The 14,353-nt window shown below is 38.9% G+C and overlaps 1 long non-coding RNA gene across 1 annotated transcript in view; it reads right to left on the bottom strand.

The window, feature by feature from the left end:
* The window catches only part of LOC127461628 (uncharacterized), a 151,369-nt gene that overhangs the window by 737 nt on the left and 136,279 nt on the right, over positions 1–14,353 (bottom strand). The gene's annotated exons all lie outside the window — the stretch shown is intronic.

Here is a 14,353-nt window from a genome sequence, read left to right as displayed (position 1 = left end):
GAGAACAATTTAATGGGAAGCTTTCATACGAACAAATATGTAGTTCACAAGACTAACCAGCAGAGAGCAACACTATTTAAATTTGAACTGAGCGTGATATCTCGACAAACTAATTATTACATTACTGTGCATAAAACTGTATAATGCAGTACATTAAATGTAAGGCTCTGTTACATTAGTCACAGCCACTCACCGCCAATGCATTCCGATGTAATGTCTAACCCAGAAAAACATGTATGCAAATCATCTGAATACTTGCCTTTAATTTGCATGATCTTGAGGGGTTCTTCTGAGGTTATGATGTATGGCAAACTTGTAAAATTAAACACAGATGTACTTTTATTTCACACACGAATTTTAACTGCAAAGCTTTAACAAGGAATTTGCACAATGAAATTATTCCCTCTAGTCACCTTAAGGGGTCAGATGGTTCAGAATGAACTTAGTTTGTGCAGGGTATGTTGGGCAAATAAAAACCATCTGTTTTATCTGCAAGGTTTTCTTTATCTGTTGGTGGAAAAAAATTACCATCTCCTTTACATGGTAGCCTCTGAAATTTCCCAGTCTGCAATTACTCCGGTCACTGTCTTGGTGTGGCCACTGGACAACAGCTATAAAAGCTGTCTGCATATTTTAGGTTGGGGTGGCACTGGTGAGGTGATCTGCTGAGCCCAGTCACCCAGAGAGATGCCCTTCAGTGAAGCTGGGACCAGCTTAAAATCAAGCTGTACCAAGAATGTCAGAGTAACAGTCTTTCCCTCATGGTGGGAAAACCTCATTACTCTGGCACCACGTCTATCCCAGTCCACAGGTTTATACTGGAAGATGATGTCTCTGCCAAAGAATGTTGTTTCCTAATGCTGCCAGTGAGCAGAGCATCTCTACCATCTCTGTCTAATGCTGCCTGGGAGAAGTCTTGGAACAGTTTCAAATTGATAGTAAGAGATACTGTAAGATGGCAGTGAATTCCTTGGCAAATATGAAATAGGTTCTGAAGGGAGAAATCCTGAGCTGTCTGAGTCACATAGTATCTCTAATGTACTTTTCCTATCTACATTATTTTTCCACTGAGCCTCAAACAAAGGTTACAAAAAGAGACAGACTATTCCTTTCAAGTGATGGATGAAATTGAAAATTTTGTCCTCAATCAGATTCAAAAAAACCAACAAAAATTAGAAAAAAAGTGTGTTTAACCAACAATGTAGTGTTAAACTTGTAAAGTTAAGACTTATTGAGCATCTTACAGCAACATAGTACATACATTATATTGAAGTAGAGGTAGGCAACAAACTTTCCACAAAAATCTTTCTGTTTTGCCAAATTAAATTAGTCGGTCTGTTTTCACACAGGTTCACCTATAAAGTGTTCTCGTAGTCTGTCTTGAAAAAAGGGATATTCAGAGTAAATTTTAATTAAATATTGCTAAATATTTCCAGAAAGATAATTTGAAATTAACACAGAGACTTCAGAGCATCAGACTGATCCAAGAAATTGTGCTCAGCTAGTCAGGGAAAAGGAACAGCACTATGCATCTGGGCAAAATATTGGACCAGTTTCAAAACAAATAGTAGACAGAAGATGTAGAGGTCAATCAGAAGTAATTTTGGGGTTTTTGTCAGATTAATTTCCCAAGGCATCTTAAACAGTATGGAGATCTTTGCAACACAAAAACATGGAAATACCACTGAGTAAATAACCTGCTTCAAAAGATCCTCCAAACTTGCCTGTACTTTCAAAATCACTAGCATGCATTACAGTGGAGAAGATGTAATATACAGATTTAAAGCAAGAATGTGGGACTTTCAATATCAAAAAGTGTAAAAGCACTGAAAGGAGGTAAAGAGGTACTAATCCCTCTGTTCCTTTCCAGTCATTTCCTAGTCTGCTTGTCCTAGCATGGTTGAACACTGAGAGCCAACTCAACTCGGTTTCCACTCTGATGTAGTAGATGACGCCTGCAGTACAAAGGGTGAGTGATAAGGTCTTGAACATTTGCACTTAACAAATTGTTTCAAATGCAGCAACTAACTGAAGTCTCATATAATGCCAGGAGCCATCCTATCTTGCGTACACATGGTATAGAAGACTATTACACCAGCTTTCTCACATTTAATGTGACATATGTTAAGTCATTCACTTCATTTGGACTATATAGTCAGTACACTTCCCTCATTACTAAATGCCACTGGAATTTATGTCACTGGTGTCTATGGGGCTGGATACTCATGGGGAAGATGACAAAGCTCCAACTGAAAACTCAAGCCAAAAGCAATATTCCTCAAGGAGAACAAATGTGAGAGAACCCTCTGAAAGGAAGGTCTTCTTTCAAGAGAAGTTATGAATCCCATCTGAACTGGGAGGACTAGCGAAAAGAGTTAAAAGAATATGATTTCACCAATAGAGGGACTACATAGGAGGCAAAAGACCCCTTAGTCTTCTGGGAAGACTGCTCAATCCCATCATAAACTATCTGGCACTTTGGCCAGTCAGATTTGTCCTTCCTAGTAATAAGAAGGACTAGTGAAAACACAAAGTGAAGTGCATCTTTTCCATCTCTTGTAATATCTCCTCTTATGCTTTATCTTTTTATTTTTCACAAGAGCTTGATAGTTTCGCAATGTGTCTGCTTTTAAGGTACAAATTGCTACAAGATCCATACATTTAGTCTGGAGTGTTTATTACAACAGTACCTCTGGGGCTAAAGAAACATTAAGTTTGCATGACAACAGAAAGGACAAAGGTATAGCCTGTCCAGCAGCCTTACTGCTGTCCATAAATGGCCAATAAGTTACAAGAATTGTGATACTTCAGTTTCTCACAAAATAACCTGTTACTCACTGGTCCTTTTCATGGTTTTTAACACCATCAGGATATCCACAACCACATTTGAGGAAGATATTCTGGTTCCAACAGACACATGTAAGGAGATCACAGACCATTGCTCCCTAGAGAATCTGGAAAAACCTCAACTCCGACAATCGTGGCCTTCTCACAGCCCAGGTCAGCTGTGTCTGGTGTTCTGGCTGGGTGTTTGAGCATGACAGTGCCTCATGGGTGGCCTCTTCTTTGAACACTTTACAATCCATCTTTTTTGCCATTGATGCCTCTTCCAGCTGCTAGCTGGGATGAACTGGGGGTCAACTATGATAATAGGGGTATTCAGATGCAGAACTGGAGGGACGGAGTGTTGTAGTATTTTTCTTTCCAGGGCAAGGCATGGGCATATCTTCTGTGAACATCTCAAACACCACTGTTCATTACCTCTCAATCCTGACCAGGTTGCAGAAGTTCTGGACTTTTTCTGATTAGGGTTACACCAGCTATTTCTAGGGTTTTGATCCTCCCTTTGAAAGCCACCCACACCTTAAATAGAAGAGCCATAACACTTAAAATTAGACATGTAAAGAAGACTATAATAGGAAGACAAGCATACAGCAATACTATTGAGAGTACTAGCCCAGCCTCCAGTAAGCTGCAACACAGAACATTCCTGATCCTGATATAACATTGTTGTATAGCAATAAATGGATTATTCTCCCATGAACTTGTCTAGAAGGCTTGCAAATGCATTTTCTTAACTTGGAGGAGGCTCATCTGTATTTTGTCTTTTCTTAGCACCACTACAGAGCAAGAGAAGAAGGTATACTTAAGTGTAATTATATTTTCCTTGTCAGCATCTTTCAAAGTTCTAACATATTTCTAAGTACGAGGTGAGTGAATTCTTTGGGAAATTTTCCCAATTACACATTAGAGATAATTCCTGACCTGTGAGCTTTGATCTGGGAAAATTAATAGCTAAGTATCCATCATGTGAACATGCATCTAGCAAGTGAATGACCCTTGCATGCGGAAGAGGTGCAAGGTACCACATAAATCCATAGAAGGTTTAGAGGAATAGTCTTCTGGAATTATGACTATTGTAAGCTAAAAAACAAAAACATCCATTTAAAAAGTGTACTTAATTGAACTAACTCTTTTGGAGATTGGCTTTAAGAAATAGGAAAGAGTTCTGAAAGCTTTCTTTGGAAGATGGTATAATCTCCAAAATCATCCCAGTGAGTACATTTCCAACAAGTTATTTTAAGACAGCTGCTAATCCATCATGTGGATTTTATGGCAAGATCTTCCTCTTTTATCAGATCTGTGGGGCTGCAAGCTAGTCATGGTATGTTGTGTCTTCACCTGTATTCTTTTACTGGAAGTCCCAGGATAAAAGATATTAACTCTCCTTTTTACCAGGGATAAAAACACAGTTTGAAAGCTGTTTATAGATACATTATGTAGTCACTTTTGAAATAATTAAAACTCCAAACCCCCAAATAAGGTAAACTGGAATACCATTTGTTGAACACAAATTTCTAGATGTCTGCCCACAAGAGAAAGAGAAGTCACTTTTTGTATTTGTTGAACAGAAAATGTGGCATCGCAAAGACTATGAATTACATAGTGTTCTCCCTGAAAAATAGAATTGCATAATATGTTGTTTTACTACTGCACGTAGTAAAAAATCATTCTTAGGTCGCAAAGCCAGAAAAAACAACACATGAAAGGACAAACTGACTACAAGTTCACTGCTTTGGATATAAAAAGGTATCTGGCATGATGAAGTCTTTTTTAGTCCATGTGGTTTTCATTTGAATTGGTTCATGTAAGGTTCTTTCAAGAGGAGGAAAAAAATGCGATAAATCTTCTTAGGAATAGAGCCGTGCAAGCTTGGGAAACTCGCTGGGCAAGCCAACTTCTTTTGTTCGCCAAATTCTAGGGGCACAGGAGCCTAATGAGAGCTTAATTAAAATTGATGTGAAAAAAATTAAACACTTTAAAGTATTGTTTAGGGGCTTGCAGAGCTCATGCCAGTGAAAGTTGATCATTTTGTGGCTTTGTAATTTATTTCAATTAATTTCTTTTTTTTTTTTCTCTGCAGACCTCTCTGACTATCTCTTTTCTTTCCATCTAAGAAACAAACTAGGGAGAATGCTGTTAGAAAAGAGCCCTTCTGTCTGTTTTCCTCAGTTTCCCTGAGTCCAAGGGAGTGAATATTTTAGTGTTCACATCAGAGTTTAGATGCTCTTCCCCTTTCAGGACATTTTTCTACGTGGTCTTTTGCAGGCAAGCATGAAATCATTCTGTTTGAGCTCTGAGCATATGTGCATTCACTCTACGCATCCTTGGATGGAGCAGGCTGCTGAGCACAAATTGATATTTTCTGTCTTTCAGCAGGGGCTTTAGCTTGGGCTCAACACTGTAAAGGCATTAACATGGCTTCCAGTTCAAGGCTGTCATACATCCAGCTGGCTCAAGTCTTGGACAGAGAAACTTGTATTCTGCCTGCAAAAGACTATGTAGACATACTCTGATACTCATTCACACTGGGCTTGATCTAATACCTCCTGGAATCAATGACAGTCTTTATACTTCAGTAGGTTTTGCAATAATCTTCCTTCAATGCCTTGCAAGAAGTATTTATCACTCAGAACTTCGAGGGACTTCAGTAGGCCTCGGAACACTCAATAGCTAGAAGTGTTAGCTTTTGCCATTTCAGTTCAGACATCTATTTCACACAAAAATTAACACTCTTGTTCTAAGTGAATTTCCATTTTGGTGACAGATTTAGTGAGCATAAGCACCTTGCATCATGTCAGTGATTCTGTTGGCACGTCTGCTTGGAGAACTTTGAACTCTGGCAGGTTCATGGACACAACTCAAGCTCACTTTGCTTGTAGCATTTCCTGATTAGAACCTATTGTGCACCAGTGCAAATGAGGGCTGGGAATCAGTGGTGTTACATCAACCTGATGAACTTGATTAGTCAGACTTTATAAAGATATAAAGATTATATAGGATGTATATATAAGGATACAAGGATGTAAGACTATAAGGTTGCTCAAAAGAGAAATGGCATCAGAAATTAATATATTTTTAATTGAATAGTTTTCTCTAGCTCCTTAGAAATGGTACTCTCTGTAGGTACTCTAAAAAGGTTTCAATGTCAGGCAATTAATTCTCTATTTATTTTTATATCAAAAATATTTACTCAAGCTAGAACAGAAAAGTTTAGTCTATCGGCAATGATTTTTTGGAGTTGTTGGTTTTTTTCATTTGGCAAAAGAAGCTAAAATAAAAACAGTGTTTGTTTTGTTTTGTTTTATTTTTTTAATGTCTTCTGGTTTGGGGAGGAAAACACCCACTTCCTGAAGTGGTTAATCTTGAAAACAGAATCTTAGGACCCCTCTGTTACAACTTTGTATTACAAACCAAGTAGAAAAACAAAACTGAGTGGTGGAGCAACACGATCAGCTGTTTTTTTGCTAAAATAAGCTTTTCTGTGAGCTAGGCCAGTGGATATCAGCTATCTCTGGACATGAATGTACTTGTGTCCCAAGGGAATATTATGGGTATTTTGATGAATAAGTCAAGCCTCTAGACAGCACAACAGAGAACTATTTCTTACATATTGTTCCCAGGGAAACCAAACTGAAAGCAGAACTTTCCGAAGAGGAAGTAGCCATCGCAAAACACTGACCAGCTGTAGGTGGATGTGCTTCACAAAAATACTTCTGGTTTTTTATCTCCTTTTATTTTTTTCTTAACAGTGAATATATCTTTTAATCCCATTGCTCCTGCAGGTAAATTCAACTCACTAATAAAGAATGTGCTTTTCCAGACACGTCAATTTTACATTCCGCTGCATTCAATTCAGTAAAAAAAAATAAATTCTTTCTCTTGGGACCAAGAGGTGTGATGACAATGAACAAAAGCCCAACTAGAAACATTTGTCCAACTTAACTTTTGCAATGAAGACCTTTCAAGTGACCATCAGCAAAGCAATCAAGCTCAAGCACTGTAAATTCATATATAAATTTGTTCTGTCATAATCATTCCTACCTCTGTACTAAAGCTAGCTTCTTATATTGTATTCACTCTTATCTGTGATATTTTCCTTTAGTACTCTCATCACTACAAAGAACTTTTAAAGCCAAGTTATGGCACTATTAGAGTCAACCCAGAATCTTTTGATCAAATAATCAAAATTAAATATCAAAAGGCAATTAAAAATAAAAAGATCTCAGTCTACTTCCAGCTTTCAGTCAAGCATGATGAAAGCATTATTATTATTTTATTACCTCCCACTTTTCAAATCCTGCCATATGGCTCGTGTGATGTGGATACGCAATTATTGGAGCAGGTTTAAGCTAGATCAAAGCATTAAGGAATTCAAAATTTTACTATTTTCTCTGAATTTCAGCAATTCTGTTCCATTTTTGTTTCTGACCCATTGCCTTATAGTATAGTAAATTCTCAGTTTACACAACACTTCTTATATCCACAAAGACATCCAACACATTACAAAGAATTACTATTGCACTTAGATTTTTCATACTCTGTGAAATATTTCCTTCATTTTCAATTAAGTGTTCTTATCAAGAGGAAAATGGATCTTCCATTTTTCTTTATAACCACGCTATCTACTATCCTAGGATACAGTGTGAGCAGTATGCTACTTAGTAGTGATAGTTTTTTATTATGTAATTTATACCTTACACAGCATTCAAAATCAGAGTATTCCTGTGCCTAGAGTATTTATGATTTAGAGGGACATGTGGCACCAGTTGCACCTGGAGGAACTGCAGCACAGAATAATAGAAGAGTGGCCTTAAGAGCTCAGTGGTTGGTGGGATGAATACGCCTTCTACTGTGTGACCAGCCAGCTCTGCTGCTTCAAAGCAAACTGGCTCCATAAGCCTTCAAAATTATTAGGATGCCAAGAAAGTTGGCATCAGCTGACCTGAAGCCTATATTGTACAGGTCTGAGGAGACTGAACCCCCTAACCTACCCTCCACACATAGATCAAATGGAAAGAAATGGATTCCTTAATTCAAAAAAGGTTTGTCCTGAACCACTGTTGACAAAGACATTTTTGTCTCTCTGGTCTAGGAGGAGCGAAGGAAGTCTCCTAACCTGGGCACTTAGATATTAGGTGACATGAATACTGCAGTGGTAGAAGGACAGGGGAGCTCCATTACACCTTTGAGGGTTCAGCCTATTTTTTTCCATTAAACTTCCAAAGCGTTTATAGCAAGAGCTGTGGGCTGTCTGCATCCTTTACATTTCCCAAAACTCAGACAGCCATCTGCAGAGTTGTAGAGAGATCAGACACCAAGAGAATAAAGAAAAAAAAAAGAAAAAAAAAAAAGAGCACAGAGAGACAAGTTGTGCCCTTAGTGCGTGTGTGCATCTGCCATGATGGTTTAAATGTGTTTTGGTGTTGATATGTCTGTAGGAAGGACAGGATAAAATAATTTTGAAAAAGTATAACAGCATAAGGTGATTGTGAGAGAATGTAATTAAAGGGTTGTGAGGCTGAGTGCTGATACAACACAGTGGAAAGGGGAAGGAAATCAGAGGCACAGAAAAATAATGGCTAATGTAGGGTTTTAGAAGCTGAAGCCAAGAATTTAACTTCATAAAAAATACATCAGGAACCCAAGGATGTGCTCTCTTCAAGTAGACAAAAGGCAGACACAGTGGGACTTGCTACGCAGCTTTGGGTCACTATTACATGTTGGTTGCATTATTTCTGTCTTCATCAAGTGCTATTAACTCATTATCACCACAGGCTGCCTTTTTGTCATGTAAAGCTTTGTACTCTGAGCAAAATGTCATTCAGTGCTCAGTTTCCCCCAAGCAGAGGAGCAATACCTTTGTGGTTGGAAGGACAGTCATGATATCTGATTCTCCAACTTTTACAAGTGCTGTAACCATAATTTTAGCTCAGTTTCTATTCATATGCATATTAGGGATGGTTTTAATCAAATTCACATAAATATTTACAAATAGGTATTTGCTACCTCTGATGGGGGAGAAGCACAGCAGACACTTTCCTAGAAAAATTTCCTGGCTAAGTTTCTGATGCTTATATTTCTTTCCTTCATTATTAAGCAATTATTCATTGCTCAGTAAGACCCTCATGACAATTCAACCCTTTCATAATTCACATGGCTCTGGGCTTCGGTTTACCTTGCAGCAGATTAATCCTGTCTCTTGAGTTTAGTTGTCTGACTCCCCTGCAAAAGCAGGTATTTTCTGTGTGAATAAATTTTGCTGCTCTGAGATATTATTCAGCTTTGTGCAAACTGCCATCATTCAGAGAGGATGCTCTCCAGGTTTCTTTTGTAATCTGCTTTGTATGAAACACAGGGATCTTCTAGGAAGCTCATCTGTGCCCTGTGAAAGATTTGCAATCCCTACCTGCTCATTTTCTTCTCACTATCAAAGAAAGGCAAGGCAGAGTCTACTGCTGGTTGTAGTTTCTTCTTTCTTGCCTTGCTGCCACACAAGATTATCAGTAGGCTGAGTAGAGTAGTGATGGTGGCTTGTTTCCACTGTCTCACAGAAGTGTAGCACCAGTTCACCCTCAGGTGTATGGGAGGAGTGTGGTGTCCCTCTTCCAGTGAGCCAGAGACAAAAATCTGTACAGCACACAACCACATCAGCCTTTTTGCTCTGTCGTGCACTGAAAGATCTCTCACACCAGCTGGAGAGGTGGCACAGCTGCAAGCTGAGTGAGAAGCACCTGGGTTTACCTGAGGCATGAGCCAGACACAGAGACTGACACAGTGCCACACTCATGCCTAGTCCCTGAATGAATTGCTCCCACAACAAATCTCCATTCCTTTCTGGAAACTCATTTCTTTTAGGGAACATCTGTTGTGACAGTCCAACTGGAGGGCACATTGTGCTGGGGTAAACAAGCCCGGGGAAGTTTCATGCTGTCTTCCCACCATGTCCTCTTTGTTCTTCTCTCTTTTCATCCCAGTGACAGCTGTGTCCTGGGCAAAGCTTGCCATTTCCGTGGAAAAGTGTGGTATTTTTAACCTGATTTCCTAATAGTATGAGAATTGTGAGATCATATCCTTCATGCCACCAGAAGTGTTTGTCAAAAGGAGGGCCATTGTATAAGTATCCCATAGCCCTCACCCTTCCCAGTAACTATTTTCCCTTTTTATCAGTCTCAACCAAATATGTCAGAAGGTTGAAGAGGTTTGCGAAGTCAAATGACTGGTGTGCCTCCTGAGAAAAAGGTGCCGTGAAAAGGAAAGTACTAACTAAAAGCAGCTCACCAAATACTAGACCTCTGAAAATTTGCAGGGTTTTTGTTCTCTTTCCCCTGCATCCATGAGAGACAAATGTATAAGAAACTAAACTCTTTTAGTCCTACTGCTGGTTGAATTACTTATTTTTCTGTAAGGCTCAATTTAAACAAGGGTTATCATACTCAACACTCCTTCCACTCTCACTCTGGTACACAGACAAGACTGACAGTCAAGAACTGTTTACTGCAGGCTGTGTAATGAACAATAAGGAATAGGGTGTAGAAGACACCATTTTATGTCTTCTGCTCTCAGCTTACCAAAGCTTCAATACAATGAAGGGTCAAGGCCTACACCCTTGCTTATATTTTAGGTTTGCTTTTCATTGTGTTTATCTTGCTGTTTCAACATCCACTGATGTATGTGGTAGCAGAGGCATGAACTGAGAGCAGTTCCCTTTGTAGATCTCCATATATAGCAGGTCACCTGGCCATACACAGGAAACCCGACTTCCACTGACAGGTTTTATATTTGCTATTATGAAAATATTAGTAAGAAATGGCATCTGTGAGGCCAGACAGTCATCACTCACACATGCTAAATGGATAATACAGCAAAGAACCAATAATGTTAACAATGAGTAATGAGGCAATTCAGATACAATTACGACCCCCAGCCCACTCAGTCTAAAGTCTTAACCTGACACTGCTTCTTCTGCAGTCTGCCAAGACATTGTGCCCTACTAAGTGCCTAAATTTCAGTAAACTAAGAGTGACCTAGAAGTCGAATTAAATATCCCATTGTCATGAAAGAAATGGCCTTGCTGCACACTGTAAATTCTGAGAAATTCCATTAATGTGTGTAGAAAAAATACTTAGGTTTCACACTATGAAAAACCTCAAAACTATACCGAAGGGCAATGGGCAACTTGATCCCTTTGTAAAACTGTAATTAGCTAACCCATGATTGTGTTGCAAAACTAAATTGACACTGAATTTAAATTCAAAAGCATTGTAAAGACAATTCAGGGTTTTTTCTCCTTGTCCTTGCTCTTTAGGTTTGATCAACTCAGAGATTTATTTGCTGATAGCTACTGGCAATAGTGATGCAACATGGTCATGAATTTTCATCTTGTTCCACTACATCACATCAAAAATACTGAAAAGGAGATAACTTTGTATTATGCTGGAATTCCTCAGACTGTCTATGGCGTCTGTGAAAGGTTCTCAGTAAATATTAGTTTTATTTATAGGTACAACTTTGGAAGATAATAGTTACAGAACTTTCCATAGAGCAACACCATCTCAGCAGCACAAATTTATGGTTTTTGGACCAGAGCTATGGCATATGGATCAGCACTGGTTGTGAATCAAACCACAGAGTAAGCTGCAAAAGATCATGGCCCAAAAAAAGGATGGAGTTTTTTGCTTGGCAATGTGGGTAGAAAGGGGAAGAGTTGGCTATTGAAATGATGTTTCCTTACTGCCTGACAGTAATATGGACTCTGGGAATTCAGATAGGTATGGAAAAATGCATTTAATAGAGCATGAGTAGATTTGGTTTTGAAGCAGCAACTTCAGCTGGGAAGATAATAAGGCTCCTTGTCCTGTACTGAGGCAGGCCTGCTAGGGAAAACTCAATAATAGATCTCACTTTCAGACATCTGTATATTCTTTCTGAAATCTTTTCTGTTTGTCTCTCACGTGTAATTTTACTTCATTTGATATAATAGGGTAGCATTTAATTTACCTCCCATTAAGGTCCGTCGGGAGAAGTGGGGTTGGCAAACAACCCTTGTCCATACTGCATCATTTGAAATGTTTATTCAACTTCCCATCTTTGACATTGTTTTCAAACATTACAAGTTTTTTTAATTAAAGGAGTAAACTCATGTGTCAAATCCATTAGATTTTCTTTTATGTTGGGTAAACAAAACTGAAACAGGATATAGCTCTAAAAAGTTGTTAAAAACGAAGACTTCTTTATAAGGAAAGTTAGAGAAAGTGGAGAAAGGCAAAAAAAATTAAGAGCAACAGTATCAAGTGTGTAGATACGATTAGTGCATGAAAGAAGAAATATTAGTTAAAGATAAAAGACCAAAAATGTGCGGAGGTTTTATTAGTGTACAATATCATTAGAATGAGTTGCAGTTGAGCAATTTTGCCTTAGAGGCATTCCTTTGATTCATGGCAAGAAACTGGGAGGCTCTGGAACAAACGAAAACCAAGAACTAGTGAGGGAAAACACCAAAAGTTTGGAATTTCAAATGTAGGTGATTATTCCAAATGTTCTGAATATTGTAGCATTTTACTGTCAGATGTTAGATTTCAAACTAACATCAGAGGTGGACACTGTCCCAACACCACTGATTGGTTTCTCAGACATATTTCCCTAACTTGTTCTTAAAAATTTGCAAGGAAGGAAATATTATACTATCCCTAGTCTACTCTTGTACCTTACTATGTGCTCTAATATGGATCATTGACAAAGTGGAGGGATTCTGTTAACAAGGTGTACATTAATCTTAGATGAAAAGCTGTTGGACTAGATTTTCATAATTTCCTTATGTTTCATTTTCCAACTTCATAGATCTCTACAATCGCCCTTTTTGTCTGAAGGTGATCTTCCTGTCGTCTTTGGGGTAAGATAAAGTTAATAAAGGACCAATGATAACTATTACCGTTAATTTAATGGCATCGGCACTATTTTACTTTCTTTATTTGAGGGGTTGCTGACAGAAGGAAACAAATAATGAAATTAAATTTTGATAGACTAGTATGTAAAACTCAGGAAAGTAGGATTCCTTCTGAAGTTCAGGCAAAAATGAAGAAGTAGAATAGGATTGGAATCCAAAGCCACTTTCCTGCTACTAGGGGAAATCAGACAGCAAGGTACAGCAGGTCTGGGCCATGTGTCAAGGGAATGTTGTGGGACATAGTGACCAACTACCAGTACAAAACATCTGCCTTCTCCAAACAGAGTTCCCATCAATATTACACATTCCACAAAGACCTACCTCCAAGATGCCCTGACAGGTGTGATACAGTGATAGAGTGGAGAGTTAGCACTGTGCCATCAAGTAACACAAACACAGGGCCATGAGAAAATCAGTGCTGAATCGCATGATCTACACAAGTGTGGTATGCCCACCAACACCCAGGCCTGCAACATCCGTTTGTCATCTTTCCAGGAAAATGTTTCCAACAGTTTAAAGTTTCCTGCGCTTATTGGAGATTTTGTTTTTTGTGGCATTTATGTCCATTTACGTAACTCCTATAAATCTGTTGCTAATTGTTGTATTTGCTTCTTTATTTCATTTGTCCGATGCCCTTTGAGTGGTTTTAATAAAATTACATATTATGACTAATGGTCCCTGTCCCCCATCAGAGAGTCCTTTTATGACTCAAATAAAGAAGGTCTGACAACTAGAGCCGACGCCTTTATTCTTTACACATCCTAGTCTCCCATCCCAGTCTTTGACATATTGGGATTCCTTCAGGATGGGACAAGGTGACACTCACACTCTGCAGACTGGGAAGACATTGCATGCACAGGGTAGTAAAGTTTCTCACTCAGCTGGGAAAATAATTAAGCACTGAGACATAGTCTTTGAGATTTGCAGAGGAAATTGTAACAGTGTACTCCTCCCCTCCATTCCCACTTGACCCATGTGTCCCGTAACCTGCTCAGGTGATAACCACCAATGTCAGTCATAATGCTGTGTCTGGTCATGATGGCTCTGTCTGGGTTTGGGGGAGACAGATGAGAAATCAGTAGCCAAAGGCTAATTTGAGCAATGCACCCCCCTAACCGTAGTACTGGTCAAGGTCTGACTCAAGCCAGCTTTGGAAGAAACCTTTGTAGTCGGTATGTAGATACGACTATGAGTTCATTATCTTACTCCATAAATTGTGGACAGCCCAGGACGCCCTGAGCTGTCCTGCACAGCAGCAGGTTTCATGTCAGGATTTCACCTTGAGTAGAAACACCTCTCAAGGTTACTTCTCAGGGTTCAGAGAATCCCTACTGCATCAGACACTGGTTAAGTGACTTGGCTAGAAGCATGCTGAAACTTTGAAATCTTAGGTAGGTGACATAAAGGGTTGAATGTGCACATATAATCCTTTAGACATAAACTGTTGACCAAGCCTGGGACTAAGTTAGATTCAACTGCACCTAAACTCCAGTCTGAGAAGGAGCTTAGAAAACAAGGAGGTCCTCTCTGAACCTCAAGACTCAACAGGAGGTCTGTCTGACAGTT

Source organism: Manacus candei, unplaced genomic scaffold (genome assembly GCF_025592945.1).
Source record: "Manacus candei isolate 608988 ecotype Guabito, Panama unplaced genomic scaffold, ASM2559294v1 h1tg000109l, whole genome shotgun sequence".
NCBI classification, from domain to species: Eukaryota; Metazoa; Chordata; class Aves; order Passeriformes; family Pipridae; genus Manacus; species Manacus candei.
Note: the sequence above shows the minus strand (reverse complement) of the source record. Positions and strands in the feature narration are given on the sequence as shown.